This window comes from Eleutherodactylus coqui, chromosome 7, assembly GCF_035609145.1.
Source record: "Eleutherodactylus coqui strain aEleCoq1 chromosome 7, aEleCoq1.hap1, whole genome shotgun sequence".
NCBI lineage: Eukaryota > Metazoa > Chordata > Amphibia > Anura > Eleutherodactylidae > Eleutherodactylus > Eleutherodactylus coqui.
In genome coordinates this window covers 49623400-49649615 of record NC_089843.1, presented here as the reverse complement: position 1 = coordinate 49649615, position 26216 = coordinate 49623400, and the positions used below count along the sequence as shown (strand labels likewise).

At 45.4% G+C, this 26216-nt stretch overlaps 21 non-coding genes across 21 annotated transcripts; all 21 read right to left on the bottom strand.

Annotated features, from left to right (window-relative positions):
* Positions 1 to 582: 582 nt before the first annotated feature.
* TRNAL-CAG (transfer RNA leucine (anticodon CAG)) lies at positions 583 to 665 on the bottom strand. Its single transcript has one exon. It is a non-coding gene; the product is annotated as a tRNA-Leu (tRNA).
* Positions 666 to 1657: 992 nt separating this feature from the next.
* On the bottom strand, positions 1658 to 1740 carry TRNAL-CAG (transfer RNA leucine (anticodon CAG)). Its single transcript has one exon. It is a non-coding gene; the product is annotated as a tRNA-Leu (tRNA).
* A 3146-nt stretch (positions 1741 to 4886) lies between these two features.
* On the bottom strand, positions 4887 to 4969 carry TRNAL-CAG (transfer RNA leucine (anticodon CAG)). Its single transcript has one exon. It is a non-coding gene; the product is annotated as a tRNA-Leu (tRNA).
* Positions 4970 to 6820: 1851 nt separating this feature from the next.
* TRNAL-CAG (transfer RNA leucine (anticodon CAG)) lies at positions 6821 to 6903 on the bottom strand. The gene has a single exon. It is a non-coding gene; the product is annotated as a tRNA-Leu (tRNA).
* Positions 6904 to 7675: 772 nt separating this feature from the next.
* TRNAL-CAG (transfer RNA leucine (anticodon CAG)) lies at positions 7676 to 7758 on the bottom strand. The gene has a single exon. It is a non-coding gene; the product is annotated as a tRNA-Leu (tRNA).
* A 995-nt stretch (positions 7759 to 8753) lies between these two features.
* Positions 8754 to 8836, bottom strand: TRNAL-CAG (transfer RNA leucine (anticodon CAG)). The gene has a single exon. It is a non-coding gene; the product is annotated as a tRNA-Leu (tRNA).
* Positions 8837 to 9612: 776 nt separating this feature from the next.
* On the bottom strand, positions 9613 to 9695 carry TRNAL-CAG (transfer RNA leucine (anticodon CAG)). The gene has a single exon. It is a non-coding gene; the product is annotated as a tRNA-Leu (tRNA).
* Positions 9696 to 10687: 992 nt separating this feature from the next.
* On the bottom strand, positions 10688 to 10770 carry TRNAL-CAG (transfer RNA leucine (anticodon CAG)). Its single transcript has one exon. It is a non-coding gene; the product is annotated as a tRNA-Leu (tRNA).
* Positions 10771 to 11653: 883 nt separating this feature from the next.
* On the bottom strand, positions 11654 to 11736 carry TRNAL-CAG (transfer RNA leucine (anticodon CAG)). The gene has a single exon. It is a non-coding gene; the product is annotated as a tRNA-Leu (tRNA).
* Positions 11737 to 12727: 991 nt separating this feature from the next.
* On the bottom strand, positions 12728 to 12810 carry TRNAL-CAG (transfer RNA leucine (anticodon CAG)). The gene has a single exon. It is a non-coding gene; the product is annotated as a tRNA-Leu (tRNA).
* A 995-nt stretch (positions 12811 to 13805) lies between these two features.
* TRNAL-CAG (transfer RNA leucine (anticodon CAG)) lies at positions 13806 to 13888 on the bottom strand. The gene has a single exon. It is a non-coding gene; the product is annotated as a tRNA-Leu (tRNA).
* Positions 13889 to 14664: 776 nt separating this feature from the next.
* On the bottom strand, positions 14665 to 14747 carry TRNAL-CAG (transfer RNA leucine (anticodon CAG)). Its single transcript has one exon. It is a non-coding gene; the product is annotated as a tRNA-Leu (tRNA).
* A 3029-nt stretch (positions 14748 to 17776) lies between these two features.
* On the bottom strand, positions 17777 to 17859 carry TRNAL-CAG (transfer RNA leucine (anticodon CAG)). Its single transcript has one exon. It is a non-coding gene; the product is annotated as a tRNA-Leu (tRNA).
* A 992-nt stretch (positions 17860 to 18851) lies between these two features.
* TRNAL-CAG (transfer RNA leucine (anticodon CAG)) lies at positions 18852 to 18934 on the bottom strand. The gene has a single exon. It is a non-coding gene; the product is annotated as a tRNA-Leu (tRNA).
* An 883-nt stretch (positions 18935 to 19817) lies between these two features.
* TRNAL-CAG (transfer RNA leucine (anticodon CAG)) lies at positions 19818 to 19900 on the bottom strand. Its single transcript has one exon. It is a non-coding gene; the product is annotated as a tRNA-Leu (tRNA).
* Positions 19901 to 20892: 992 nt separating this feature from the next.
* On the bottom strand, positions 20893 to 20975 carry TRNAL-CAG (transfer RNA leucine (anticodon CAG)). The gene has a single exon. It is a non-coding gene; the product is annotated as a tRNA-Leu (tRNA).
* Positions 20976 to 21639: 664 nt separating this feature from the next.
* On the bottom strand, positions 21640 to 21722 carry TRNAL-CAG (transfer RNA leucine (anticodon CAG)). The gene has a single exon. It is a non-coding gene; the product is annotated as a tRNA-Leu (tRNA).
* Positions 21723 to 22605: 883 nt separating this feature from the next.
* Positions 22606 to 22688, bottom strand: TRNAL-CAG (transfer RNA leucine (anticodon CAG)). The gene has a single exon. It is a non-coding gene; the product is annotated as a tRNA-Leu (tRNA).
* Positions 22689 to 23680: 992 nt separating this feature from the next.
* Positions 23681 to 23763, bottom strand: TRNAL-CAG (transfer RNA leucine (anticodon CAG)). Its single transcript has one exon. It is a non-coding gene; the product is annotated as a tRNA-Leu (tRNA).
* Positions 23764 to 24427: 664 nt separating this feature from the next.
* TRNAL-CAG (transfer RNA leucine (anticodon CAG)) lies at positions 24428 to 24510 on the bottom strand. Its single transcript has one exon. It is a non-coding gene; the product is annotated as a tRNA-Leu (tRNA).
* A 995-nt stretch (positions 24511 to 25505) lies between these two features.
* Positions 25506 to 25588, bottom strand: TRNAL-CAG (transfer RNA leucine (anticodon CAG)). Its single transcript has one exon. It is a non-coding gene; the product is annotated as a tRNA-Leu (tRNA).
* Positions 25589 to 26216: the final 628 nt, after the last annotated feature.

Genomic DNA, 26216 nt, shown 5'->3' with positions numbered 1-26216 from the left:
GCTTGAAGGACTTTTTCTACCTTTCTTCAAGTTGCTGGTTTAGAAGCAGGATTTTGACATCAGCCTAGTATGTGTATAAATGTTTCTTCAGATATATCCTATCAGAACCCTGAAAAAGAAACCTGAGTGGTTTCCAAAGCTTGCAGCAACATCAATTGACCATTCAAAGGAATCTTATCTGCAAGGTTAATTAGCTTCTCTCCCCGAGAACAAGCATATTATGTTCTACTGGCTAACGGGGTTCCAATGTTCCTTTTGAGCATCAGCCTAGAAGTTAGGCACCGAGAATGAAACTCACACCCCGTGGTTTAACCAGACCAGTGGCCTATGAAGCAGGAAGAAAAGGGCTTGGCGTGGTGTTTTTTTCCCCTTTCTGATGGAGCGTTTCTTGTTCCTCAAACTGCTTTCAAAGTTGACTTCGGGAGCCCTGAGAAAAATGGCCTTGCTTAATATTTAAGGAAAAGCTAGCCTCCTTTCTGATGGAGGGTTTCTTGTTCCTCAAACTGCTTTCAAAGTTGACTTCGGGGGGACTTCGAGCCCTGAGAAAAATGGCCTTGCTTAATTTTTAAGGAAAAGCTAGCCTGTCAGAAGTGGGATTCGAACCCACGCCTCCAGAGGAGACTGCGACCTGAACGCAGCGCCTTAGACCGCTCGGCCATCCTGACTTTCATGTGGCAGTATGCTTTGGCGCTTCGTGGTGATACTAGACATCATGGTAAGCGTTAAGCATAAAATTGAGGCACTTGTCAACATCTGCAAGTCTGCACTTGCGCAGAACAGAGCAACTTTGCCGCTCCTCACACAGACCCCCGCTGGAATCCCAATCCGTGACGCGTAAGAGCAAACACTTGGCTGTCATGGGGTGGGATTTGAACCCACGCCTCCAGGAAAGATCATGCAGCTATCCTAAATACGCAGGTGTGAAAAAAAAATGCAAAGCGCAAAGAAAAAATGGTGACATTAAGAGTCCAATTCTTGGGATGAAGTATAAAGACTGGATCAGTTTGTCACTTACTGGTGGTGATCTTCCACGATCTGATTGAGTATTTCGCATTCAAAGGTTGAACGGAGGAAAGCTTGAAGGACTTTTTCTACCTTTCTTCAAGTTGCTGGTTTAGAAGCAGGATTTTGACATCAGCCTAGTATGTGTATAAATGTTTCTTCAGATATATCCTATCAGAACCCTGAAAAAGAAACCTGAGTGGTTTCCAAAGCTTGCAGCAACATCAATTGACTATTCAAAGGAATCTTATCTGCAAGGTTAATTAGCTTCTCTCCCCGAGAACAAGCATATTATGTTCTACTGGATAACGGGGTTCCAATGTTCCTTTTGAGCATCAGCCTAGAAGTTAGGCACCGAGAATGAAACTCACACCCCGTGGTTTAACCAGACCAGTGGCCTATGAAGCAGGAAGAAAAGGGCTTGGCGTGGTGTTTTTTTCCCCTTTCTGATGGAGCGTTTCTTGTTCCTCAAACTGCTTTCAAAGTTGACTTCGGGAGCCCTGAGAAAAATGGCCTTGCTTAATATTTAAGGAAAAGCTAGCCTCCTTTCTGATGGAGGGTTTCTTGTTCCTCAAACTGCTTTCAAAGTTGACTTCGGGGGGACTTCGAGCCCTGAGAAAAATGGCCTTGCTTAATTTTTAAGGAAAAGCTAGCCTGTCAGAAGTGGGATTCGAACCCACGCCTCCAGAGGAGACTGCGACCTGAACGCAGCACCTTAGACCGCTCGGCCATCCTGACTTTCATGTGGCAGTATGCTTTGGCGCTTCGTGGTGATACTAGACATCATGGTACGCGTTAAGCATAAAATTGAGGCACTTGTCAACATCTGCAAGTCTGCACTTGCGCAGAACAGAGCAACTTTGCCGCTCCTCACACAGACCCCCGCTGGAATCCCAATCCGTGACGCGTAAGAGCAAACACTTGGCTGTCATGGGGTGGGATTTGAACCCACGCCTCCAGGAAAGATCATGCAGCTATCCTAAATACGCAGGTGTGAAAAAAAAATGCAAAGCGCAAAGAAAAAATGGTGACATTAAGAGTCCAATTCTTGGGATGAAGTATAAAGACTGGATCAGTTTGTCACTTACTGGTGGTGATCTTCCACGATCTGATTGAGTATTTCGCATTCAAAGGTTGAACGGAGGAAAGCTTGAAGGACTTTTTCTACCTTTCTTCAAGTTGCTGGTTTAGAAGCAGGATTTTGACATCAGCCTAGTATGTGTATAAATGTTTCTTCAGATATATCCTATCAGAACCCTGAAAAAGAAACCTGAGTGGTTTCCAAAGCTTGCAGCAACATCAATTGACCATTCAAAGGAATCTTATCTGCAAGGTTAATTAGCTTCTCTCCCCGAGAACAAGCATATTATGTTCTACTGGCTAACGGGGTTCCAATGTTCCTTTTGAGCATCAGCCTAGAAGTTAGGCACCAGTGAGAATGAAACTCACACCCCGTGGTTTAACCAGACCAGTGGCCTATGAAGCAGGAAGAAAAGGGATTGGCGTGGTGTTTTTTTCCCCTTTCTGATGGAGCGTTTCTTGTTCCTCAAACTGCTTTCAAAGTTGACTTCGGGAGCCCTGAGAAAAATGGCCTTGCTTAATATTTAAGGAAAAGCTAGCCTCCTTTCTGATGGAGGGTTTCTTGTTCCTCAAACTGCTTTCAAAGTTGACTTCGGGGGGACTTCGAGCCCTGAGAAAAATGGCCTTGCTTAATATTTAAGGAAAAGCTAGCCTGTCAGAAGTGGGATTCGAACCCACGCCTCCAGAGGAGACTGCGACCTGAACGCAGCGCCTTTCTGACTCTCATCCTGACTCTCATGTGGCAGTATGCTTTGGCGCTTCGTGGTGATACTAGACATCATGGTAAGCGTTAAGCATAAAATTGAGGCACTTGTCAACATCTGCAAGTCTGCACTTGCGCAGAACAGAGCAACTTTGCCGCTCCTCACACAGACCCCCGCTGGAATCCCAATCCGTGACGCGTAAGAGCAAACACTTGGCTGTCATGGGGTGGGATTTGAACCCACGCCTCCAGGAAAGATCATGCAGCTATCCTAAATACGCAGGTGTGAAAAAAAAATGCAAAGCGCAAAGAAAAAATGGTGACATTAAGAGTCCAATTCTTGGGATGAAGTATAAAGACTGGATCAGTTTGTCACTTACTGGTGGTGATCTTCCACGATCTGATTGAGTATTTCGCATTCAAAGGTTGAACGGAGGAAAGCTTGAAGGACTTTTTCTACCTTTCTTCAAGTTGCTGGTTTAGAAGCAGGATTTTGACATCAGCCTAGTATGTGTATAAATGTTTCTTCAGATATATCCTATCAGAACCCTGAAAAAGAAACCTGAGTGGTTTCCAAAGCTTGCAGCAACATCAATTGACCCTTCAAAGGAATCTTATCTGCAAGGTTAATTAGCTTCTCTCCCCGAGAACAAGCATATTATGTTCTACTGGCTAACGGGGTTCCAATGTTCCTTTTGAGCATCAGCCTAGAAGTTAGGCACCAGTGAGAATGAAACTCACACCCCGTGGTTTAACCAGACCAGTGGCCTATGAAGCAGGAAGAAAAGGGATTGGCGTGGTGTTTTTTTCCCCTTTCTGATGGAGCGTTTCTTGTTCCTCAAACTGCTTTCAAAGTTGACTTCGGGAGCCCTGAGAAAAATGGCCTTGCTTAATATTTAAGGAAAAGCTAGCCTCCTTTCTGATGGAGGGTTTCTTGTTCCTCAAACTGCTTTCAAAGTTGACTTCGGGGGGACTTCGAGCCCTGAGAAAAATGGCCTTGCTTAATATTTAAGGAAAAGCTAGCCTGTCAGAAGTGGGATTCGAACCCACGCCTCCAGAGGAGACTGCGACCTGAACGCAGCGCCTTTCTGACTCTCATCCTGACTCTCATGTGGCAGTATGCTTTGGCGCTTCGTGGTGATACTAGACATCATGGTAAGCGTTAAGCATAAAATTGAGGCACTTGTCAACATCTGCAAGTCTGCACTTGCGCAGAACAGAGCAACTTTGCCGCTCCTCACACAGACCCCCGCTGGAATCCCAATCCGTGACGCGTAAGAGCAAACACTTGGCTGTCATGGGGTGGGATTTGAACCCACGCCTCCAGGAAAGATCATGCAGCTATCCTAAATACGCAGGTGTGAAAAAAAAATGCAAAGCGCAAAGAAAAAATGGTGACATTAAGAGTCCAATTCTTGGGATGAAGTATAAAGACTGGATCAGTTTGTCACTTACTGGTGGTGATCTTCCACGATCTGATTGAGTATTTCGCATTCAAAGGTTGAACGGAGGAAAGCTTGAAGGACTTTTTCTACCTTTCTTCAAGTTGCTGGTTTAGAAGCAGGATTTTGACATCAGCCTAGTATGTGTATAAATGTTTCTTCAGATATATCCTATCAGAACCCTGAAAAAGAAACCTGAGTGGTTTCCAAAGCTTGCAGCAACATCAATTGACCCTTCAAAGGAATCTTATCTGCAAGGTTAATTAGCTTCTCTCCCCGAGAACAAGCATATTATGTTCTACTGGCTAACGGGGTTCCAATGTTCCTTTTGAGCATCAGCCTAGAAGTTAGGCACCAGTGAGAATGAAACTCACACCCCGTGGTTTAACCAGACCAGTGGCCTATGAAGCAGGAAGAAAAGGGCTTGGCGTGGTGTTTTTTTTCCCCTTTCTGATGGAGCGTTTCTTGTTCCTCAAACTGCTTTCAAAGTTGACTTCGGGAGCCCTGAGAAAAATGGCCTTGCTTAATATTTAAGGAAAAGCTAGCCTCCTTTCTGATGGAGGGTTTCTTGTTCCTCAAACTGCTTTCAAAGTTGACTTCGGGGGGACTTCGAGCCCTGAGAAAAATGGCCTTGCTTAATTTTTAAGGAAAAGCTAGCCTGTCAGAAGTGGGATTCGAACCCACGCCTCCAGAGGAGACTGCGACCTGAACGCAGCGCCTTAGACCGCTCGGCCATCCTGACTCTCATGTGGCAGTATGCTTTGGCGCTTCGTGGTGATACTAGACATCATGGTAAGCGTTAAGCATAAAATTGAGGCACTTGTCAACATCTGCAAGTCTGCACTTGCGCAGAACAGAGCAACTTTGCCGCTCCTCAAACAGACCCCCGCTGGAATCCCAATCCATGATGCGTAAGAGCAAACACGGAGGAAAGCTTGAAGGACTTTTTCTACCTTTCTTCAAGTTGCTGGTTTAGAAGCAGGATTTTGACATCAGCCTAGTATGTGTATAAATGTTTCTTCAGATATATCCTATCAGAACCCTGAAAAAGAAACCTGAGTGGTTTCCAAAGCTTGCAGCAACATCAATTGACCCTTCAAAGGAATCTTATCTGCAAGGTTAATTAGCTTCTCTCCCCGAGAACAAGCATATTATGTTCTACTGGCTAACGGGGTTCCAATGTTCCTTTTGAGCATCAGCCTAGAAGTTAGGCACCAGTGAGAATGAAACTCACACCCCGTGGTTTAACCAGACCAGTGGCCTATGAAGCAGGAAGAAAAGGGCTTGGCGTGGTGTTTTTTTCCCCTTTCTGATGGAGCGTTTCTTGTTCCTCAAACTGCTTTCAAAGTTGACTTCGGGAGCCCTGAGAAAAATGGCCTTGCTTAATATTTAAGGAAAAGCTAGCCTCCTTTCTGATGGAGGGTTTCTTGTTCCTCAAACTGCTTTCAAAGTTGACTTCGGGGGGACTTCGAGCCCTGAGAAAAATGGCCTTGCTTAATTTTTAAGGAAAAGCTAGCCTGTCAGAAGTGGGATTCGAACCCACGCCTCCAGAGGAGACTGCGACCTGAACGCAGCGCCTTTCTGACTCTCATCCTGACTCTCATGTGGCAGTATGCTTTGGCGCTTCGTGGTGATACTAGACATCATGGTAAGCGTTAAGCATAAAATTGAGGCACTTGTCAACATCTGCAAGTCTGCACTTGCGCAGAACAGAGCAACTTTGCCGCTCCTCACACAGACCCCCGCTGGAATCCCAATCCGTGACGCGTAAGAGCAAACACTTGGCTGTCATGGGGTGGGATTTGAACCCACGCCTCCAGGAAAGATCATGCAGCTATCCTAAATACGCAGGTGTGAAAAAAAAATGCAAAGCGCAAAGAAAAAATGGTGACATTAAGAGTCCAATTCTTGGGATGAAGTATAAAGACTGGATCAGTTTGTCACTTACTGGTGGTGATCTTCCACGATCTGATTGAGTATTTCGCATTCAAAGGTTGAACGGAGGAAAGCTTGAAGGACTTTTTCTACCTTTCTTCAAGTTGCTGGTTTAGAAGCAGGATTTTGACATCAGCCTAGTATGTGTATAAATGTTTCTTCAGATATATCCTATCAGAACCCTGAAAAAGAAACCTGAGTGGTTTCCAAAGCTTGCAGCAACATCAATTGACCATTCAAAGGAATCTTATCTGCAAGGTTAATTAGCTTCTCTCCCCGAGAACAAGCATATTATGTTCTACTGGCTAACGGGGTTCCAATGTTCCTTTTGAGCATCAGCCTAGAAGTTAGGCACCAGTGAGAATGAAACTCACACCCCGTGGTTTAACCAGACCAGTGGCCTATGAAGCAGGAAGAAAAGGGATTGGCGTGGTGTTTTTTTCCCCTTTCTGATGGAGCGTTTCTTGTTCCTCAAACTGCTTTCAAAGTTGACTTCGGGAGCCCTGAGAAAAATGGCCTTGCTTAATATTTAAGGAAAAGCTAGCCTCCTTTCTGATGGAGGGTTTCTTGTTCCTCAAACTGCTTTCAAAGTTGACTTCGGGGGGACTTCGAGCCCTGAGAAAAATGGCCTTGCTTAATATTTAAGGAAAAGCTAGCCTGTCAGAAGTGGGATTCGAACCCACGCCTCCAGAGGAGACTGCGACCTGAACGCAGCGCCTTAGACCGCTCGGCCATCCTGACTCTCATGTGGCAGTATGCTTTGGCGCTTCGTGGTGATACTAGACATCATGGTAAGCGTTAAGCATAAAATTGAGGCACTTGTCAACATCTGCAAGTCTGCACTTGCGCAGAACAGAGCAACTTTGCCGCTCCTCAAACAGACCCCCGCTGGAATCCCAATCCATGATGCGTAAGAGCAAACACGGAGGAAAGCTTGAAGGACTTTTTCTACCTTTCTTCAAGTTGCTGGTTTAGAAGCAGGATTTTGACATCAGCCTAGTATGTGTATAAATGTTTCTTCAGATATCAGAACCCTGAAAAAGAAACCTGAGTGGTTTCCAAAGCTTGCAGCAACATCAATTGACCATTCAAAGGAATCTTATCTGCAAGGTTAATTAGCTTCTCTCCCCGAGAACAAGCATATTATGTTCTACTGGCTAACGGGGTTCCAATGTTCCTTTTGAGCATCAGCCTAGAAGTTAGGCACCAGTGAGAATGAAACTCACACCCCGTGGTTTAACCAGACCAGTGGCCTATGAAGCAGGAAGAAAAGGGATTGGCGTGGTGTTTTTTTCCCCTTTCTGATGGAGCGTTTCTTGTTCCTCAAACTGCTTTCAAAGTTGACTTCGGGAGCCCTGAGAAAAATGGCCTTGCTTAATATTTAAGGAAAAGCTAGCCTCCTTTCTGATGGAGGGTTTCTTGTTCCTCAAACTGCTTTCAAAGTTGACTTCGGGGGGACTTCGAGCCCTGAGAAAAATGAGAACCTTGCTTAATATTTAAGGAAAAGCTAGCCTGTCAGAAGTGGGATTCGAACCCACGCCTCCAGAGGAGACTGCGACCTGAACGCAGCGCCTTAGACCGCTCGGCCATCCTGACTCTCATGTGGCAGTATGCTTTGGCGCTTCGTGGTGATACTAGACATCATGGTAAGCGTTAAGCATAAAATTGAGGCACTTGTCAACATCTGCAAGTCTGCACTTGCGCAGAACAGAGCAACTTTGCCGCTCCTCACACAGACCCCCGCTGGAATCCCAATCCGTGACGCGTAAGAGCAAACACTTGGCTGTCATGGGGTGGGATTTGAACCCACGCCTCCAGGAAAGATCATGCAGCTATCCTAAATACGCAGGTGTGAAAAAAAAATGCAAAGCGCAAAGAAAAAATGGTGACATTAAGAGTCCAATTCTTGGGATGAAGTATAAAGACTGGATCAGTTTGTCACTTACTGGTGGTGATCTTCCACGATCTGATTGAGTATTTCGCATTCAAAGGTTGAACGGAGGAAAGCTTGAAGGACTTTTTCTACCTTTCTTCAAGTTGCTGGTTTAGAAGCAGGATTTTGTCATCAGCCTAGTATGTGTATAAATGTTTCTTCAGATATATCCTATCAGAACCCTGAAAAAGAAACCTGAGTGGTTTCCAAAGCTTGCAGCAACATCAATTGACCATTCAAAGGAATCTTATCTGCAAGGTTAATTAGCTTCTCTCCCCGAGAACAAGCATATTGTGTTCTACTGGCTAACGGGGTTCCAATGTTCCTTTTGAGCATCAGCCTAGAAGTTAGGCACCAGTGAGAATGAAACTCACACCCCGTGGTTTAACCAGACCAGTGGCCTATGAAGCAGGAAGAAAAGGGATTGGCGTGGTGTTTTTTTCCCCTTTCTGATGGAGCGTTTCTTGTTCCTCAAACTGCTTTCAAAGTTGACTTCGGGAGCCCTGAGAAAAATGGCCTTGCTTAATATTTAAGGAAAAGCTAGCCTCCTTTCTGATGGAGGGTTTCTTGTTCCTCAAACTGCTTTCAAAGTTGACTTCGGGGGGACTTCGAGCCCTGAGAAAAATGGCCTTGCTTAATATTTAAGGAAAAGCTAGCCTGTCAGAAGTGGGGTTCGAACCCACGCCTCCAGTGGAGACTGCGACCTGAACGCAGCGCCTTAGACCGCTCGGCCATCCTGACTCTCATGTGGCAGTATGCTTTGGCGCTTCGTGGTGATACTAGACATCATGGTAAGCGTTAAGCATAAAATTGAGGCACTTGTCAACATCTGCAAGTCTGCACTTGCGCAGAACAGAGCAACTTTGCCGCTCCTCAAACAGACCCCCGCTGGAATCCCAATCCATGATGCGTAAGAGCAAACACGGAGGAAAGCTTGAAGGACTTTTTCTACCTTTCTTCAAGTTGCTGGTTTAGAAGCAGGATTTTGACATCAGCCTAGTATGTGTATAAATGTTTCTTCAGATATATCCTATCAGAACCCTGAAAAAGAAACCTGAGTGGTTTCCAAAGCTTGCAGCAACATCAATTGACCATTCAAAGGAATCTTATCTGCAAGGTTAATTAGCTTCTCTCCCCGAGAACAAGCATATTATGTTCTACTGGCTAACGGGGTTCCAATGTTCCTTTTGAGCATCAGCCTAGAAGTTAGGCACCAGTGAGAATGAAACTCACACCCCGTGGTTTAACCAGACCAGTGGCCTATGAAGCAGGAAGAAAAGGGATTGGCGTGGTGTTTTTTTCCCCTTTCTGATGGAGCGTTTCTTGTTCCTCAAACTGCTTTCAAAGTTGACTTCGGGAGCCCTGAGAAAAATGGCCTTGCTTAATATTGAAGGAAAAGCTAGCCTCCTTTCTGATGGAGGGTTTCTTGTTCCTCAAACTGCTTTCAAAGTTGACTTCGGGGGGACTTCGAGCCCTGAGAAAAATGGCCTTGCTTAATATTTAAGGAAAAGCTAGCCTGTCAGAAGTGGGATTCGAACCCACGCCTCCAGAGGAGACTGCGACCTGAACGCAGCGCCTTAGACCGCTCGGCCATCCTGACTCTCATGTGGCAGTATGCTTTGGCGCTTCGTGGTGATACTAGACATCATGGTAAGCGTTAAGCATAAAATTGAGGCACTTGTCAACATCTGCAAGTCTGCACTTGCGCAGAACAGAGCAACTTTGCCGCTCCTCACACAGACCCCCGCTGGAATCCCAATCCGTGACGCGTAAGAGCAAACACTTGGCTGTCATGGGGTGGGATTTGAACCCACGCCTCCAGGAAAGATCATGCAGCTATCCTAAATACGCAGGTGTGAAAAAAAAATGCAAAGCGCAAAGAAAAAATGGTGACATTAAGAGTCCAATTCTTGGGATGAAGTATAAAGACTGGATCAGTTTGTCACTTACTGGTGGTGATCTTCCACGATCTGATTGAGTATTTCGCATTCAAAGGTTGAACGGAGGAAAGCTTGAAGGACTTTTTCTACCTTTCTTCAAGTTGCTGGTTTAGAAGCAGGATTTTGACATCAGCCTAGTATGTGTATAAATGTTTCTTCAGATATATCCTATCAGAACCCTGAAAAAGAAACCTGAGTGGTTTCCAAAGCTTGCAGCAACATCAATTGACCATTCAAAGGAATCTTATCTGCAAGGTTAATTAGCTTCTCTCCCCGAGAACAAGCATATTATGTTCTACTGGCTAACGGGGTTCCAATGTTCCTTTTGAGCATCAGCCTAGAAGTTAGGCACCGAGAATGAAACTCACACCCCGTGGTTTAACCAGACCAGTGGCCTATGAAGCAGGAAGAAAAGGGATTGGCGTGGTGTTTTTTTCCCCTTTCTGATGGAGCGTTTCTTGTTCCTCAAACTGCTTTCAAAGTTGACTTCGGGAGCCCTGAGAAAAATGGCCTTGCTTAATATTTAAGGAAAAGCTAGCCTCCTTTCTGATGGAGGGTTTCTTGTTCCTCAAACTGCTTTCAAAGTTGACTTCGGGGGGACTTCGAGCCCTGAGAAAAATGGCCTTGCTTAATATTTAAGGAAAAGCTAGCCTGTCAGAAGTGGGATTCGAACCCACGCCTCCAGAGGAGACTGCGACCTGAACGCAGCGCCTTAGACCGCTCGGCCATCCTGACTCTCATGTGGCAGTATGCTTTGGCGCTTCGTGGTGATACTAGACATCATGGTAAGCGTTAAGCATAAAATTGAGGCACTTGTCAACATCTGCAAGTCTGCACTTGCGCAGAACAGAGCAACTTTGCCGCTCCTCACACAGACCCCCGCTGGAATCCCAATCCGTGACGCGTAAGAGCAAACACTTGGCTGTCATGGGGTGGGATTTGAACCCACGCCTCCAGGAAAGATCATGCAGCTATCCTAAATACGCAGGTGTGAAAAAAAAATGCAAAGCGCAAAGAAAAAATGGTGACATTAAGAGTCCAATTCTTGGGATGAAGTATAAAGACTGGATCAGTTTGTCACTTACTGGTGGTGATCTTCCACGATCTGATTGAGTATTTCGCATTCAAAGGTTGAACGGAGGAAAGCTTGAAGGACTTTTTCTACCTTTCTTCAAGTTGCTGGTTTAGAAGCAGGATTTTGACATCAGCCTAGTATGTGTATAAATGTTTCTTCAGATATATCCTATCAGAACCCTGAAAAAGAAACCTGAGTGGTTTCCAAAGCTTGCAGCAACATCAATTGACCATTCAAAGGAATCTTATCTGCAAGGTTAATTAGCTTCTCTCCCCGAGAACAAGCATATTATGTTCTACTGGCTAACGGGGTTCCAATGTTCCTTTTGAGCATCAGCCTAGAAGTTAGGCACCAGTGAGAATGAAACTCACACCCCGTGGTTTAACCAGACCAGTGGCCTATGAAGCAGGAAGAAAAGGGATTGGCGTGGTGTTTTTTTCCCCTTTCTGATGGAGCGTTTCTTGTTCCTCAAACTGCTTTCAAAGTTGACTTCGGGAGCCCTGAGAAAAATGGCCTTGCTTAATATTTAAGGAAAAGCTAGCCTGTCAGAAGTGGGATTCGAACCCACGCCTCCAGAGGAGACTGCGACCTGAACGCAGCGCCTTAGACCGCTCGGCCATCCTGACTCTCATGTGGCCGTATGCTTTGGCGCTTCGTGGTGATACTAGACATCATGGTAAGCGTTAAGCATAAAATTGAGGCACTTGTCAACATCTGCAAGTCTGCACTTGCGCAGAACAGAGCAACTTTGCCGCTCCTCACACAGACCCCCGCTGGAATCCCAATCCGTGACGCGTAAGAGCAAACACTTGGCTGTCATGGGGTGGGATTTGAACCCACGCCTCCAGGAAAGATCATGCAGCTATCCTAAATACGCAGGTGTGAAAAAAAAATGCAAAGCGCAAAGAAAAAATGGTGACATTAAGAGTCCAATTCTTGGGATGAAGTATAAAGACTGGATCAGTTTGTCACTTACTGGTGGTGATCTTCCACGATCTGATTGAGTATTTCGCATTCAAAGGTTGAACGGAGGAAAGCTTGAAGGACTTTTTCTACCTTTCTTCAAGTTGCTGGTTTAGAAGCAGGATTTTGACATCAGCCTAGTATGTGTATAAATGTTTCTTCAGATATCAGAACCCTGAAAAAGAAACCTGAGTGGTTTCCAAAGCTTGCAGCAACATCAATTGACCATTCAAAGGAATCTTATCTGCAAGGTTAATTAGCTTCTCTCCCCGAGAACAAGCATATTATGTTCTACTGGCTAACGGGGTTCCAATGTTCCTTTTGAGCATCAGCCTAGAAGTTAGGCACCAGTGAGAATGAAACTCACACCCCGTGGTTTAACCAGACCAGTGGCCTATGAAGCAGGAAGAAAAGGGATTGGCGTGGTGTTTTTTTCCCCTTTCTGATGGAGCGTTTCTTGTTCCTCAAACTGCTTTCAAAGTTGACTTCGGGAGCCCTGAGAAAAATGGCCTTGCTTAATATTTAAGGAAAAGCTAGCCTCCTTTCTGATGGAGGGTTTCTTGTTCCTCAAACTGCTTTCAAAGTTGACTTCGGGGGGACTTCGAGCCCTGAGAAAAATGAGAACCTTGCTTAATATTTAAGGAAAAGCTAGCCTGTCAGAAGTGGGATTCGAACCCACGCCTCCAGAGGAGACTGCGACCTGAACGCAGCGCCTTAGACCGCTCGGCCATCCTGACTCTCATGTGGCAGTATGCTTTGGCGCTTCGTGGTGATACTAGACATCATGGTAAGCGTTAAGCATAAAATTGAGGCACTTGTCAACATCTGCAAGTCTGCACTTGCGCAGAACAGAGCAACTTTGCCGCTCCTCACACAGACCCCCGCTGGAATCCCAATCCGTGACGCGTAAGAGCAAACACTTGGCTGTCATGGGGTGGGATTTGAACCCACGCCTCCAGGAAAGATCATGCAGCTATCCTAAATACGCAGGTGTGAAAAAAAAATGCAAAGCGCAAAGAAAAAATGGTGACATTAAGAGTCCAATTCTTGGGATGAAGTATAAAGACTGGATCAGTTTGTCACTTACTGGTGGTGATCTTCCACGATCTGATTGAGTATTTCGCATTCAAAGGTTGAACGGAGGAAAGCTTGAAGGACTTTTTCTACCTTTCTTAAAGTTGCTGGTTTAGAAGCAGGATTTTGTCATCAGCCTAGTATGTGTATAAATGTTTCTTCAGATATATCCTATCAGAACCCTGAAAAAGAAACCTGAGTGGTTTCCAAAGCTTGCAGCAACATCAATTGACCATTCAAAGGAATCTTATCTGCAAGGTTAATTAGCTTCTCTCCCCGAGAACAAGCATATTGTGTTCTACTGGCTAACGGGGTTCCAATGTTCCTTTTGAGCATCAGCCTAGAAGTTAGGCACCAGTGAGAATGAAACTCACACCCCGTGGTTTAACCAGACCAGTGGCCTATGAAGCAGGAAGAAAAGGGATTGGCGTGGTGTTTTTTTCCCCTTTCTGATGGAGCGTTTCTTGTTCCTCAAACTGCTTTCAAAGTTGACTTCGGGAGCCCTGAGAAAAATGGCCTTGCTTAATATTTAAGGAAAAGCTAGCCTCCTTTCTGATGGAGGGTTTCTTGTTCCTCAAACTGCTTTCAAAGTTGACTTCGGGGGGACTTCGAGCCCTGAGAAAAATGGCCTTGCTTAATATTTAAGGAAAAGCTAGCCTGTCAGAAGTGGGATTCGAACCCACGCCTCCAGTGGAGACTGCGACCTGAACGCAGCGCCTTAGACCGCTCGGCCATCCTGACTCTCATGTGGCAGTATGCTTTGGCGCTTCGTGGTGATACTAGACATCATGGTAAGCGTTAAGCATAAAATTGAGGCACTTGTCAACATCTGCAAGTCTGCACTTGCGCAGAACAGAGCAACTTTGCCGCTCCTCAAACAGACCCCCGCTGGAATCCCAATCCATGATGCGTAAGAGCAAACACGGAGGAAAGCTTGAAGGACTTTTTCTACCTTTCTTCAAGTTGCTGGTTTAGAAGCAGGATTTTGACATCAGCCTAGTATGTGTATAAATGTTTCTTCAGATATATCCTATCAGAACCCTGAAAAAGAAACCTGAGTGGTTTCCAAAGCTTGCAGCAACATCAATTGACCATTCAAAGGAATCTTATCTGCAAGGTTAATTAGCTTCTCTCCCCGAGAACAAGCATATTATGTTCTACTGGCTAACGGGGTTCCAATGTTCCTTTTGAGCATCAGCCTAGAAGTTAGGCACCAGTGAGAATGAAACTCACACCCCGTGGTTTAACCAGACCAGTGGCCTATGAAGCAGGAAGAAAAGGGATTGGCGTGGTGTTTTTTTCCCCTTTCTGATGGAGCGTTTCTTGTTCCTCAAACTGCTTTCAAAGTTGACTTCGGGAGCCCTGAGAAAAATGGCCTTGCTTAATATTTAAGGAAAAGCTAGCCTCCTTTCTGATGGAGGGTTTCTTGTTCCTCAAACTGCTTTCAAAGTTGACTTCGGGGGGACTTCGAGCCCTGAGAAAAATGGCCTTGCTTAATATTTAAGGAAAAGCTAGCCTGTCAGAAGTGGGATTCGAACCCACGCCTCCAGAGGAGACTGCGACCTGAACGCAGCGCCTTAGACCGCTCGGCCATCCTGACTCTCATGTGGCAGTATGCTTTGGCGCTTCGTGGTGATACTAGACATCATGGTAAGCGTTAAGCATAAAATTGAGGCACTTGTCAACATCTGCAAGTCTGCACTTGCGCAGAACAGAGCAACTTTGCCGCTCCTCACACAGACCCCCGCTGGAATCCCAATCCGTGACGCGTAAGAGCAAACACTTGGCTGTCATGGGGTGGGATTTGAACCCACGCCTCCAGGAAAGATCATGCAGCTATCCTAAATACGCAGGTGTGAAAAAAAAATGCAAAGCGCAAAGAAAAAATGGTGACATTAAGAGTCCAATTCTTGGGATGAAGTATAAAGACTGGATCAGTTTGTCACTTACTGGTGGTGATCTTCCACGATCTGATTGAGTATTTCGCATTCAAAGGTTGAACGGAGGAAAGCTTGAAGGACTTTTTCTACCTTTCTTCAAGTTGCTGGTTTAGAAGCAGGATTTTGACATCAGCCTAGTATGTGTATAAATGTTTCTTCAGATATATCCTATCAGAACCCTGAAAAAGAAACCTGAGTGGTTTCCAAAGCTTGCAGCAACATCAATTGACCATTCAAAGGAATCTTATCTGCAAGGTTAATTAGCTTCTCTCCCCGAGAACAAGCATATTATGTTCTACTGGCTAACGGGGTTCCAATGTTCCTTTTGAGCATCAGCCTAGAAGTTAGGCACCGAGAATGAAACTCACACCCCGTGGTTTAACCAGACCAGTGGCCTATGAAGCAGGAAGAAAAGGGATTGGCGTGGTGTTTTTTTCCCCTTTCTGATGGAGCGTTTCTTGTTCCTCAAACTGCTTTCAAAGTTGACTTCGGGAGCCCTGAGAAAAATGGCCTTGCTTAATATTTAAGGAAAAGCTAGCCTCCTTTCTGATGGAGGGTTTCTTGTTCCTCAAACTGCTTTCAAAGTTGACTTCGGGGGGACTTCGAGCCCTGAGAAAAATGGCCTTGCTTAATATTTAAGGAAAAGCTAGCCTGTCAGAAGTGGGATTCGAACCCACGCCTCCAGAGGAGACTGCGACCTGAACGCAGCGCCTTTCTGACTCTCATCCTGACTCTCATGTGGCAGTATGCTTTGGCGCTTCGTGGTGATACTAGACATCATGGTAAGCGTTAAGCATAAAATTGAGGCACTTGTCAACATCTGCAAGTCTGCACTTGCGCAGAACAGAGCAACTTTGCCGCTCCTCACACAGACCCCCGCTGGAATCCCAATCCGTGACGCGTAAGAGCAAACACTTGGCTGTCATGGGGTGGGATTTGAACCCACGCCTCCAGGAAAGATCATGCAGCTATCCTAAATACGCAGGTGTGAAAAAAAAATGCAAAGCGCAAAGAAAAAATGGTGACATTAAGAGTCCAATTCTTGGGATGAAGTATAAAGACTGGATCAGTTTGTCACTTACTGGTGGTGATCTTCCACGATCTGATTGAGTATTTCGCATTCAAAGGTTGAACGGAGGAAAGCTTGAAGGACTTTTTCTACCTTTCTTCAAGTTGCTGGTTTAGAAGCAGGATTTTGACATCAGCCTAGTATGTGTATAAATGTTTCTTCAGATATATCCTATCAGAACCCTGAAAAAGAAACCTGAGTGGTTTCCAAAGCTTGCAGCAACATCAATTGACCATTCAAAGGAATCTTATCTGCAAGGTTAATTAGCTTCTCTCCCCGAGAACAAGCATATTATGTTCTACTGGCTAACGGGGTTCCAATGTTCCTTTTGAGCATCAGCCTAGAAGTTAGGCACCAGTGAGAATGAAACTCACACCCCGTGGTTTAACCAGACCAGTGGCCTATGAAGCAGGAAGAAAAGGGATTGGCGTGGTGTTTTTTCCCCTTTCTGATGGAGCGTTTCTTGTTCCTCAAACTGCTTTCAAAGTTGACTTCGGGAGCCCTGAGAAAAATGGCCTTGCTTAATATTTAAGGAAAAGCTAGCCTCCTTTCTGATGGAGGGTTTCTTGTTCCTCAAACTGCTTTCAAAGTTGACTTCGGGGGGACTTCGAGCCCTGAGAAAAATGGCCTTGCTTAATATTTAAGGAAAAGCTAGCCTGTCAGAAGTGGGATTCGAACCCACGCCTCCAGAGGAGACTGCGACCTGAACGCAGCGCCTTTCTGACTCTCATCCTGACTCTCATGTGGCAGTATGCTTTGGCGCTTCGTGGTGATACTAGACATCATGGTAAGCGTTAAGCATAAAATTGAGGCACTTGTCAACATCTGCAAGTCTGCACTTGCGCAGAACAGAGCAACTTTGCCGCTCCTCACACAGACCCCCGCTGGAATCCCAATCCGTGACGCGTAAGAGCAAACACTTGGCTGTCATGGGGTGGGATTTGAACCCACGCCTCCAGGAAAGATCATGCAGCTATCCTAAATACGCAGGTGTGAAAAAAAAATGCAAAGCGCAAAGAAAAAATGGTGACATTAAGAGTCCAATTCTTGGGATGAAGTATAAAGACTGGATCAGTTTGTCACTTACTGGTGGTGATCTTCCACGATCTGATTGAGTATTTCGCATTCAAAGGTTGAACGGAGGAAAGCTTGAAGGACTTTTTCTACCTTTCTTCAAGTTGCTGGTTTAGAAGCAGGATTTTGACATCAGCCTAGTATGTGTATAAATGTTTCTTCAGATATATCCTATCAGAACCCTGAAAAAGAAACCTGAGTGGTTTCCAAAGCTTGCAGCAACATCAATTGACCATTCAAAGGAATCTTATCTGCAAGGTTAATTAGCTTCTCTCCCCGAGAACAAGCATATTATGTTCTACTGGCTAACGGGGTTCCAATGTTCCTTTTGAGCATCAGCCTAGAAGTTAGGCACCAGTGAGAATGAAACTCACACCCCGTGGTTTAACCAGACCAGTGGCCTATGAAGCAGGAAGAAAAGGGATTGGCGTGGTGTTTTTTTCCCCTTTCTGATGGAGCGTTTCTTGTTCCTCAAACTGCTTTCAAAGTTGACTTCGGGAGCCCTGAGAAAAATGGCCTTGCTTAATATTTAAGGAAAAGCTAGCCTGTCAGAAGTGGGATTCGAACCCACGCCTCCAGAGGAGACTGCGACCTGAACGCAGCGCCTTAGACCGCTCGGCCATCCTGACTCTCATGTGGCAGTATGCTTTGGCGCTTCGTGGTGATACTAGACATCATGGTAAGCGTTAAGCATAAAATTGAGGCACTTGTCAACATCTGCAAGTCTGCACTTGCGCAGAACAGAGCAACTTTGCCGCTCCTCACACAGACCCCCGCTGGAATCCCAATCCGTGACGCGTAAGAGCAAACACTTGGCTGTCATGGGGTGGGATTTGAACCCACGCCTCCAGGAAAGATCATGCAGCTATCCTAAATACGCAGGTGTGAAAAAAAAATGCAAAGCGCAAAGAAAAAATGGTGACATTAAGAGTCCAATTCTTGGGATGAAGTATAAAGACTGGATCAGTTTGTCACTTACTGGTGGTGATCTTCCACGATCTGATTGAGTATTTCGCATTCAAAGGTTGAACGGAGGAAAGCTTGAAGGACTTTTTCTACCTTTCTTCAAGTTGCTGGTTTAGAAGCAGGATTTTGACATCAGCCTAGTATGTGTATAAATGTTTCTTCAGATATATCCTATCAGAACCCTGAAAAAGAAACCTGAGTGGTTTCCAAAGCTTGCAGCAACATCAATTGACCATTCAAAGGAATCTTATCTGCAAGGTTAATTAGCTTCTCTCCCCGAGAACAAGCATATTATGTTCTACTGGCTAACGGGGTTCCAATGTTCCTTTTGAGCATCAGCCTAGAAGTTAGGCACCGAGAATGAAACTCACACCCCGTGGTTTAACCAGACCAGTGGCCTATGAAGCAGGAAGAAAAGGGATTGGCGTGGTGTTTTTTTCCCCTTTCTGATGGAGCGTTTCTTGTTCCTCAAACTGCTTTCAAAGTTGACTTCGGGAGCCCTGAGAAAAATGGCCTTGCTTAATATTTAAGGAAAAGCTAGCCTCCTTTCTGATGGAGGGTTTCTTGTTCCTCAAACTGCTTTCAAAGTTGACTTCGGGGGGACTTCGAGCCCTGAGAAAAATGGCCTTGCTTAATATTTAAGGAAAAGCTAGCCTGTCAGAAGTGGGATTCGAACCCACGCCTCCAGAGGAGACTGCGACCTGAACGCAGCGCCTTAGACCGCTCGGCCATCCTGACTCTCATGTGGCAGTATGCTTTGGCGCTTCGTGGTGATACTAGACATCATGGTAAGCGTTAAGCATAAAATTGAGGCACTTGTCAACATCTGCAAGTCTGCACTTGCGCAGAACAGAGCAACTTTGCCGCTCCTCACACAGACCCCCGCTGGAATCCCAATCCGTGACGCGTAAGAGCAAACACTTGGCTGTCATGGGGTGGGATTTGAACCCACGCCTCCAGGAAAGATCATGCAGCTATCCTAAATACGCAGGTGTGAAAAAAAAATGCAAAGCGCAAAGAAAAAATGGTGACATTAAGAGTCCAATTCTTGGGATGAAGTATAAAGACTGGATCAGTTTGTCACTTACTGGTGGTGATCTTCCACGATCTGATTGAGTATTTCGCATTCAAAGGTTGAACGGAGGAAAGCTTGAAGGACTTTTTCTACCTTTCTTCAAGTTGCTGGTTTAGAAGCAGGATTTTGACATCAGCCTAGTATGTGTATAAATGTTTCTTCAGATATATCCTATCAGAACCCTGAAAAAGAAACCTGAGTGGTTTCCAAAGCTTGCAGCAACATCAATTGACCATTCAAAGGAATCTTATCTGCAAGGTTAATTAGCTTCTCTCCCCGAGAACAAGCATATTATGTTCTACTGGCTAACGGGGTTCCAATGTTCCTTTTGAGCATCAGCCTAGAAGTTAGGCACCAGTGAGAATGAAACTCACACCCCGTGGTTTAACCAGACCAGTGGCCTATGAAGCAGGAAGAAAAGGGATTGGCGTGGTGTTTTTTTCCCCTTTCTGATGGAGCGTTTCTTGTTCCTCAAACTGCTTTCAAAGTTGACTTCGGGAGCCCTGAGAAAAATGGCCTTGCTTAATATTTAAGGAAAAGCTAGCCTGTCAGAAGTGGGATTCGAACCCACGCCTCCAGAGGAGACTGCGACCTGAACGCAGCGCCTTAGACCGCTCGGCCATCCTGACTCTCATGTGGCAGTATGCTTTGGCGCTTCGTGGTGATACTAGACATCATGGTAAGCGTTAAGCATAAAATTGAGGCACTTGTCAACATCTGCAAGTCTGCACTTGCGCAGAACAGAGCAACTTTGCCGCTCCTCACACAGACCCCCGCTGGAATCCCAATCCGTGACGCGTAAGAGCAAACACTTGGCTGTCATGGGGTGGGATTTGAACCCACGCCTCCAGGAAAGATCATGCAGCTATCCTAAATACGCAGGTGTGAAAAAAAAATGCAAAGCGCAAAGAAAAAATGGTGACATTAAGAGTCCAATTCTTGGGATGAAGTATAAAGACTGGATCAGTTTGTCACTTACTGGTGGTGATCTTCCACGATCTGATTGAGTATTTCGCATTCAAAGGTTGAACGGAGGAAAGCTTGAAGGACTTTTTCTACCTTTCTTCAAGTTGCTGGTTTAGAAGCAGGATTTTGACATCAGCCTAGTATGTGTATAAATGTTTCTTCAGATATATCCTATCAGAACCCTGAAAAAGAAACCTGAGTGGTTTCCAAAGCTTGCAGCAACATCAATTGACCATTCAAAGGAATCTTATCTGCAAGGTTAATTAGCTTCTCTCCCCGAGAACAAGCATATTATGTTCTACTGGCTAACGGGGTTCCAATGTTCCTTTTGAGCATCAGCCTAGAAGTTAGGCACCGAGAATGAAACTCACACCCCGTGGTTTAACCAGACCAGTGGCCTATGAAGCAGGAAGAAAAGGGATTGGCGTGGTGTTTTTTTCCCCTTTCTGATGGAGCGTTTCTTGTTCCTCAAACTGCTTTCAAAGTTGACTTCGGGAGCCCTGAGAAAAATGGCCTTGCTTAATATTTAAGGAAAAGCTAGCCTCCTTTCTGATGGAGGGTTTCTTGTTCCTCAAACTGCTTTCAAAGTTGACTTCGGGGGGACTTCGAGCCCTGAGAAAAATGGCCTTGCTTAATATTTAAGGAAAAGCTAGCCTGTCAGAAGTGGGATTCGAACCCACGCCTCCAGAGGAGACTGCAACCTGAACACAGCGCCTTAGACCGCTCGGCCATCCTGACTCTCATGTGGCAGTATGCTTTGGCGCTTCGTGGTGATACTAGACATCATGGTAAGCGTTAAGCATAAAATTGAGGCACTTGTCAACATCTGCAAGTCTGCACTTGCGCAGAACAGAGCAACTTTGCCGCTCCTCAAACAGACCCCCGCTGGAATCCCAATCCATGATGCGTAAGAGCAAACACGGAGGAAAGCTTGAAGGACTTTTTCTACCTTTCTTCAAGTTGCTGGTTTAGAAGCAGGATTTTGACATCAGCCTAGTATGTGTATAAATGTTTCTTCAGATATATCCTATCAGAACCCTGAAAAAGAAACCTGAGTGGTTTCCAAAGCTTGCAGCAACATCAATTGACCATTCAAAGGAATCTTATCTGCAAGGTTAATTAGCTTCTCTCCCCGAGAACAAGCATATTATGTTCTACTGGCTAACGGGGTTCCAATGTTCCTTTTGAGCATCAGCCTAGAAGTTAGGCACCAGTGAGAATGAAACTCACACCCCGTGGTTTAACCAGACCAGTGGCCTATGAAGCAGGAAGAAAAGGGATTGGCGTGGTGTTTTTTTCCCCTTTCTGATGGAGCGTTTCTTGTTCCTCAAACTGCTTTCAAAGTTGACTTCGGGAGCCCTGAGAAAAATGGCCTTGCTTAATATTTAAGGAAAAGCTAGCCTGTCAGAAGTGGGATTCGAACCCACGCCTCCAGAGGAGACTGCGACCTGAACGCAGCGCCTTAGACCGCTCGGCCATCCTGACTCTCATGTGGCAGTATGCTTTGGCGCTTCGTGGTGATACTAGACATCATGGTAAGCGTTAAGCATAAAATTGAGGCACTTGTCAACATCTGCAAGTCTGCACTTGCGCAGAACAGAGCAACTTTGCCGCTCCTCACACAGACCCCCGCTGGAATCCCAATCCGTGACGCGTAAGAGCAAACACTTGGCTGTCATGGGGTGGGATTTGAACCCACGCCTCCAGGAAAGATCATGCAGCTATCCTAAATACGCAGGTGTGAAAAAAAAATGCAAAGCGCAAAGAAAAAATGGTGACATTAAGAGTCCAATTCTTGGGATGAAGTATAAAGACTGGATCAGTTTGTCACTTACTGGTGGTGATCTTCCACGATCTGATTGAGTATTTCGCATTCAAAGGTTGAACGGAGGAAAGCTTGAAGGACTTTTTCTACCTTTCTTCAAGTTGCTGGTTTAGAAGCAGGATTTTGACATCAGCCTAGTATGTGTATAAATGTTTCTTCAGATATATCCTATCAGAACCCTGAAAAAGAAACCTGAGTGGTTTCCAAAGCTTGCAGCAACATCAATTGACCATTCAAAGGAATCTTATCTGCAAGGTTAATTAGCTTCTCTCCCCGAGAACAAGCATATTATGTTCTACTGGCTAACGGGGTTCCAATGTTCCTTTTGAGCATCAGCCTAGAAGTTAGGCACCAGTGAGAATGAAACTCACACCCCGTGGTTTAACCAGACCAGTGGCCTATGAAGCAGGAAGAAAAGGGATTGGCGTGGTGTTTTTTTCCCCTTTCTGATGGAGCGTTTCTTGTTCCTCAAACTGCTTTCAAAGTTGACTTCGGGAGCCCTGAGAAAAATGGCCTTGCTTAATATTTAAGGAAAAGCTAGCCTGTCAGAAGTGGGATTCGAACCCACGCCTCCAGAGGAGACTGCGACCTGAACGCAGCGCCTTAGACCGCTCGGCCATCCTGACTCTCATGTGGCAGTATGCTTTGGCGCTTCGTGGTGATACTAGACATCATGGTAAGCGTTAAGCATAAAATTGAGGCACTTGTCAACATCTGCAAGTCTGCACTTGCGCAGAACAGAGCAACTTTGCCGCTCCTCACACAGACCCCCGCTGGAATCCCAATCCGTGACGCGTAAGAGCAAACACTTGGCTGTCATGGGGTGGGATTTGAACCCACGCCTCCAGGAAAGATCATGCAGCTATCCTAAATACGCAGGTGTGAAAAAAAAATGCAAAGCGCAAAGAAAAAATGGTGACATTAAGAGTCCAATTCTTGGGATGAAGTATAAAGACTGGATCAGTTTGTCACTTACTGGTGGTGATCTTCCACGATCTGATTGAGTATTTCGCATTCAAAGGTTGAACGGAGGAAAGCTTGAAGGACTTTTTCTACCTTTCTTCAAGTTGCTGGTTTAGAAGCAGGATTTTGACATCAGCCTAGTATGTGTATAAATGTTTCTTCAGATATATCCTATCAGAACCCTGAAAAAGAAACCTGAGTGGTTTCCAAAGCTTGCAGCAACATCAATTGACCATTCAAAGGAATCTTATCTGCAAGGTTAATTAGCTTCTCTCCCCGAGAACAAGCATATTATGTTCTACTGGCTAACGGGGTTCCAATGTTCCTTTTGAGCATCAGCCTAGAAGTTAGGCACCGAGAATGAAACTCACACCCCGTGGTTTAACCAGACCAGTGGCCTATGAAGCAGGAAGAAAAGGGATTGGCGTGGTGTTTTTTTCCCCTTTCTGATGGAGCGTTTCTTGTTCCTCAAACTGCTTTCAAAGTTGACTTCGGGAGCCCTGAGAAAAATGGCCTTGCTTAATATTTAAGGAAAAGCTAGCCTCCTTTCTGATGGAGGGTTTCTTGTTCCTCAAACTGCTTTCAAAGTTGACTTCGGGGGGACTTCGAGCCCTGAGAAAAATGGCCTTGCTTAATATTTAAGGAAAAGCTAGCCTGTCAGAAGTGGGATTCGAACCCACGCCTCCAGAGGAGACTGCAACCTGAACACAGCGCCTTAGACCGCTCGGCCATCCTGACTCTCATGTGGCAGTATGCTTTGGCGCTTCGTGGTGATACTAGACATCATGGTAAGCGTTAAGCATAAAATTGAGGCACTTGTCAACATCTGCAAGTCTGCACTTGCGCAGAACAGAGCAACTTTGCCGCTCCTCAAACAGACCCCCGCTGGAATCCCAATCCATGATGCGTAAGAGCAAACACGGAGGAAAGCTTGAAGGACTTTTTCTACCTTTCTTCAAGTTGCTGGTTTAGAAGCAGGATTTTGACATCAGCCTAGTATGTGTATAAATGTTTCTTCAGATATATCCTATCAGAACCCTGAAAAAGAAACCTGAGTGGTTTCCAAAGCTTGCAGCAACATCAATTGACCATTCAAAGGAATCTTATCTGCAAGGTTAATTAGCTTCTCTCCCCGAGAACAAGCATATTATGTTCTACTGGCTAACGGGGTTCCAATGTTCCTTTTGAGCATCAGCCTAGAAGTTAGGCACCAGTGAGAATGAAACTCACACCCCGTGGTTTAACCAGACCAGTGGCCTATGAAGCAGGAAGAAAAGGGATTGGCGTGGTGTTTTTTTCCCCTTTCTGATGGAGCGTTTCTTGTTCCTCAAACTGCTTTCAAAGTTGACTTCGGGAGCCCTGAGAAAAATGGCCTTGCTTAATATTTAAGGAAAAGCTAGCCTGTCAGAAGTGGGATTCGAACCCACGCCTCCAGAGGAGACTGCGACCTGAACGCAGCGCCTTAGACCGCTCGGCCATCCTGACTCTCATGTGGCAGTATGCTTTGGCGCTTCGTGGTGATACTAGACATCATGGTAAGCGTTAAGCATAAAATTGAGGCACTTGTCAACATCTGCAAGTCTGCACTTGCGCAGAACAGAGCAACTTTGCCGCTCCTCACACAGACCCCCGCTGGAATCCCAATCCGTGACGCGTAAGAGCAAACACTTGGCTGTCATGGGGTGGGATTTGAACCCACGCCTCCAGGAAAGATCATGCAGCTATCCTAAATACGCAGGTGTGAAAAAAAAATGCAAAGCGCAAAGAAAAAATGGTGACATTAAGAGTCCAATTCTTGGGATGAAGTATAAAGACTGGATCAGTTTGTCACTTACTGGTGGTGATCTTCCACGATCTGATTGAGTATTTCGCATTCAAAGGTTGAACGGAGGAAAGCTTGAAGGACTTTTTCTACCTTTCTTCAAGTTGCTGGTTTAGAAGCAGGATTTTGACATCAGCCTAGTATGTGTATAAATGTTTCTTCAGATATATCCTATCAGAACCCTGAAAAAGAAACCTGAGTGGTTTCCAAAGCTTGCAGCAACATCAATTGACCATTCAAAGGAATCTTATCTGCAAGGTTAATTAGCTTCTCTCCCCGAGAACAAGCATATTATGTTCTACTGGCTAACGGGGTTCCAATGTTCCTTTTGAGCATCAGCCTAGAAGTTAGGCACCAGTGAGAATGAAACTCACACCCCGTGGTTTAACCAGACCAGTGGCCTATGAAGCAGGAAGAAAAGGGATTGGCGTGGTGTTTTTTCCCCCTTTCTGATGGAGCGTTTCTTGTTCCTCAAACTGCTTTCAAAGTTGACTTCGGGAGCCCTGAGAAAAATGGCCTTGCTTAATATTTAAGGAAAAGCTAGCCTCCTTTCTGATGGAGGGTTTCTTGTTCCTCAAACTGCTTTCAAAGTTGACTTCGGGGGGACTTCGAGCCCTGAGAAAAATGGCCTTGCTTAATATTTAAGGAAAAGCTAGCCTGTCAGAAGTGGGATTCGAACCCACGCCTCCAGAGGAGACTGCGACCTGAACGCAGCGCCTTAGACCGCTCGGCCATCCTGACTCTCATGTGGCAGTATGCTTTGGCACTTCGTGGTGATACTAGACATCATGGTAAGCGTTAAGCATAAAATTGAGGCACTTGTCAACATCTGCAAGTCTGCACTTGCGCAGAACAGAGCAACTTTGCCGCTCCTCACACAGACCCCCGCTGGAATCCCAATCCGTGACGCGTAAGAGCAAACACTTGGCTGTCATGGGGTGGGATTTGAACCCACGCCTCCAGGAAAGATCATGCAGCTATCCTAAATACGCAGGTGTGAAAAAAAAATGCAAAGCGCAAAGAAAAAATGGTGACATTAAGAGTCCAATTCTTGGGATGAAGTATAAAGACTGGATCAGTTTGTCACTTACTGGTGGTGATCTTCCACGATCTGATTGAGTATTTCGCATTCAAAGGTTGAACGGAGGAAAGCTTGAAGGACTTTTTCTACCTTTCTTCAAGTTGCTGGTTTAGAAGCAGGATTTTGACATCAGCCTAGTATGTGTATAAATGTTTCTTCAGATATATCCTATCAGAACCCTGAAAAAGAAACCTGAGTGGTTTCCAAAGCTTGCAGCAACATCAATTGACCATTCAAAGGAATCTTATCTGCAAGGTTAATTAGCTTCTCTCCCCGAGAACAAGCATA